The sequence below is a fragment of the Acanthopagrus latus genome, chromosome 16 (genome assembly GCF_904848185.1).
Source record: "Acanthopagrus latus isolate v.2019 chromosome 16, fAcaLat1.1, whole genome shotgun sequence".
NCBI classification, from domain to species: Eukaryota; Metazoa; Chordata; class Actinopteri; order Spariformes; family Sparidae; genus Acanthopagrus; species Acanthopagrus latus.
Window position 1 is genome coordinate 24,448,723 of NC_051054.1, and position 4,842 is coordinate 24,453,564.

A 4,842-nucleotide genomic window follows, 5' to 3' on the forward strand; every position below is an offset into this window, starting at 1 on the left:
CTTCAGCAGAACCAACGGAAAACACTGAAGTCAAATCCTTGTCAATTTTCTGGAGGTTTTTACACAGTGGAGTGAACATTTACAAATTACAAACTTAGACATGTTGGCAGGTTTAAAGATTGACTCCACTATTTTTTGACTCAATATTCTGTATCTAACCTTTAAAAAGAAATGTGAATTTGTCATATTACTATACATCTATATACATGAACATACATATCACAAATTAGCCTGTAAGAAAGTAAATATATTGGCACATGTGGTTTTCTGGTTTTTCAAATGTAGGACTTGGAAAAATAAAATTCAACCAATGTAAAATGTTTTGCACGGGATAAATTCATTTACAGGCACATACAGTTCATCACATGTAACATAACATTTTATGTGATGAATGTTTTCAGAAATTAAACATGTGAATAAAATATTTGACATGTAAAATTTTCTTTTCTTTTGTAAGGATAAACTTGACCTAAACATTCAAACAAACAAATTAATGAAGGCAGTATAAAGTTTTAACTATTACTCAACCAGAATTTCATTCTCGGCAGTGTGGGGAGGGCTTTGATTTACTGAATTGTTTGTTTTTAGCAACAAAAAAAGCTTGCACACAACCACTGTATACCGCAAAGCATCACAAACAGCAGACAAAGCTGGTGACTAGCTGCTGAACATCTCATCTCATCTCATTATCTGCCGCTTTATCCGTGAGGGTCGCGGAGATGTTACCGCTTTATCCCCCTTTTCAAGGGGTCGCGGGGGTTGCTGGAGCCAATCCCAGTTGTCTCTCTGGGCTGCTGAACACAGCGGTGCAAATGCTAAAGAGGCACGTACTTTTCACAGGAGCTGGAGGAGACAAAACAGAGCTACAAGGAAAGTGAAATAAAATTGAACTCCTCAGGTGAACAGAAAATTAATGTAAGTGCTGCTCTTGATCTGTCTGCTAGATGTAGAAACATACAGTGCCTTGCAAAAATATTCACCCCCCTTGAATTTTTCCACATTTTGTCACGTTTTAACCACAAATGTAAATGTATTTTATTGGGATTTCATGTGATAGACCAACATAAAGTAATGCATAATTGTGAAGTGGAAGGAAAATGACACATGGACTTAATTTTTCTTTACAAATAAAAAACAGAAAAGTGTGGTGTGCAAAAGTATTCACCCCCCTTTACTCTGATACCCTTAAAGGGGACATATTATGCAAAACTCTCTTTTTCGTTGCTTTACTATGTATATGTGCATACCTGGAGTGCCTCCCGACCCCTTAAGAGTGATTTACCACCACTAAGTCAATGTTTTGTAACCTGGCGGAGTCAGGAAATGTGTCTCTAAAAGAGCCATTTGGATTTCACCCACACACTTACGTAACAGTGCGGGTGATTTGAATGCTCCCGCCCTCACGCTGGATATCTCCTCCTATATTACACCGGCTACCTGAAGGAGGATCCGCCATTTTCTCACTTCACTTGTATGGGACAGCCTGACCGCAACCGTGTACAACCCGAAAGCCAAGAACTCCTGCTCTGTCGTCGGATGCACGGATACTCATATTTCCCTACATCGCCTCCCTACCAAAGAGGATATCAGAGCGAAGTGGCTACATTTTATTTTTCAGGGAAACATCCCAGCTTCAGTGAGCAAAAGCGTTGTTGTCTGTGCCAATCACTTCACACCGGACTGTTTCAGCAACCAGGGTCAGTATCAGGCTGGACTGGCAACGAGATTGTTCCTAAAAGATGGATCAATACCCACTGTCCGTGTCAACGCCACAGAAGAAGAAACTGTAAGTATTTTTAAAAACAGTGTAGTTTGTGTTACTTTGGCTGTTTAGCACATGAGCTAACGCTAACCGGTGATGTAAATATGAGGCTGAGCTAACATTACAACATTGGGCTTACTGGTCTTAGGATTCACGGTAATGTTAATGTTGCCAAACCTTAATTTGTCATATCAGAACGCTTATAAAACATGACAGTGAATTGGGAAAATTAATTAGGATATTGAGATTTGATCGCTTCTAACTGGCCGTGAACCACTAAGAAGTTGTCCGCGAACGATGAGCTAGCTAGCGCTGCTCGGCCGTGAACAGCGCTAGCTAGCTCATCGTCTGCGGACAACTTCTCAGTTGCTACAGCTACTGTTCCGTCATGAACACACATGGGAAACCGTCTCCTCCACATGCTCACAGCCGATCAGACGGTGTGAAATTGTCTCAGTTGCTCGCGGATGGTGAGCTTATGTTCCGCCATGAACACGCAGCTAGGACGGTATGAAATGCTCTGTTATTCACGGCCAGTGAGCTACGTTACATCAATTAGCATGTTGTGCTAAAGGCTAACGGACAGTGTGTTAGATGCCCAGGAGCACCTCGGCAGTCGACCCTCTTCTTTTGTGTTCATATACACGTAACTATGCGTGTAGTGTTAGCTGCTGGCACGAGAGACCCGATCTGACAGTACCAAAACTTTATCTGCAGTCAAGCAATCATTACTTTGCTTTGGAGCCTGAGACAGGGGTTACCTGTCTGCTACGATTAACGTTAGTTATATGAAGGCATGGACACAGAAAAGTTGCCTTGCCAATATGTATTGCTCACTTACTAAATCTAATGTGAAATGAGGAATTTGCATGGGTTTGCTCGGATTATGATTTGCCAGAATTTTGTGTTGAGCCAAGCACATCTGTACAGCAGTCTGTAGTGCATCATGTTGCCTGCCAGACAGACCAACCAGTGAAATGCACGGTTGGCACACAGCTTTCCATGAGAACTCTCCGGCCTCACTTCAGAAGCACAGGTTTGTTGCACGAAAGCATATGATGTAATGTTAGTCACTATTTTACTCTAATGTGTAGTTTTGTTTTACTCTGTTATGAATATGGATTGGCAAACATAAAACATCATTATCTGTTTAGTTGATTATAGTTTAGTGTGTATACTATGATTTTACTGTTTTTCCACCCAAGACTCTACCTGGCTGCCCTGCATTACAATGAAAATACTGACTGACCACAGGCAACATCTACAGGTGGAGAGCTGCTGTACAGTCAACTTCCCCAAATCTAAGCATGGAGAATGAACTGCAAAGCCTGTGAAAGCAGAGCCAACATTCTGTACGTTTTACAGTCTTTTATTTGAAACTCACAAATAAAAAATAAAGATGGACACACAGGCTATAACACAAAAGGTTGAAAATAAACACAAATAAAATCTGAATTATTTTTTTGATGGTTTTCAAAATAATAAATAAGGAGAATATATAAATTAGGAGAAATACGAAGAGACACTTGACAACACTGCAGCACAAGGCTTTTTGGTTCTAGTGCATTTTCTTGTAAACATTAATTTTTGTTTATTGCACTGCAGACTACATTGATGCACTGTTGGACCTGATCTTCGAGAAGGTTTTCCAGGACCCTGGCCCATATGTGAACGAGGTGCTGAAACTTACAATCCCTGAATACCTCTCGGCTCAGTATGAAAGACCCAACAAGCTGGACGTTATAGCCAGTTACGTGCCAAGGTTCAATCGAGGACAGGACTGAACCTAACATACTGTCCTTCAGCATCAGGGAACTCTGCACGAATCCTCAGCACCACACAGGCAGGCAGCACAGCTCTCACTCTTCACCTCAGAAAGCACCAGCACCAGCTTACAAAGCTTCTGTAGGCTACGTATCTATATTGGCTGGACACAATTCAGTAGAAAGTCAGCACTGAATGTTCACATCAATGGCAACTGGCAAGTTTAACTGTTCCACTTTAGATATTTATTTTGTATGTCTACAATTGTTTCTTGCAATACAACATCTCTCCCAACTGTTCTGTGTGTTTTCATTGTTTGATATGTAGTTTTCATGTTACCAAGTAAAAGATAGTAAAGATAAACTATAAGCAATGTAAGACAGAGGAAGCAGTTATGTACTTCATAACACTTTTGCAATAAATTAATAATATTTATGGGCCTAAAAAGCGTACTGCACTATTCTCCTCAGACGTAAAGGTCCGTAGTCTGCCCGATAAATGTTCAGTGCATTCTGCAGTGAAAACACATTCAGGCAGACAGGCTCTAGGCCAGGATGGTCCAGCATGCATGATGGTTGCTCAGGAAGCTGCTGTAACTTAGTCTTCATGTAACCTAGAAGTTATGAAAGGTAAGTGAGTGACAATGGATTAAAGAAAAGAGACTGCAAAATAACAACCTTGTTTGCCCAGTGTTCACCTTTACCTGTGGTATTTCCATACAGCAGATATTCTCGGGCTCTGTAGGCACTTGTTCACAACTGCCACAGGAACACCTGTTTTTAAGCAGAATTTGTATTATTCATTGGAAACTACATAGCCAATCAATCACGTTGCGTTGTTTCTTTTGTAATATTTAAAGTTTATAAACTGTTGGAACCGGTTCAAAAACAATACTGCTGGTAGAGAGGTGACGGGAGGCAACTGTGGCACACACTCTCATGTGCACACACTCTCAGCACCTTATAATAATAATAATAATAATAATTATTGTTATTATCATATATATATATATATATATATATATATATATATATATATGATCACTTTGCACAGTGCTCAAAGACACTTTACAGAACAAAGCAACTTTAATATACAAAGGTAATAAAACAAGATAATGATATCAAACCTTCACTGTGCTGCTTAAATTGTGAATAAGCATGTTTGCAAACTATTCTACAATCAGATGATCTGTTGTATGTATTATTAAAGTAACGCAACGTAGCATTTCAACCTTAAAAAAATGTTTCTAAACTAACTGGGGTGGTAGAAAACTGATTTGTAAAAATTGATACGTATGGCGGAAAATCGTTACAAAA

General features: G+C 39.7%; 1 long non-coding RNA gene across 1 annotated transcript; it reads left to right on the forward strand.

Annotated features, from left to right (window-relative positions):
* Nucleotides 1-1,496: 1,496 nt before the first annotated feature.
* Nucleotides 1,497-3,685, forward strand: LOC119004690. The gene is made up of 4 exons (XR_005070270.1): nt 1,497-1,786; nt 2,675-2,798; nt 2,968-3,114; nt 3,368-3,685. It is a non-coding gene; the product is annotated as an uncharacterized LOC119004690 (long non-coding RNA).
* Nucleotides 3,686-4,842: the final 1,157 nt, after the last annotated feature.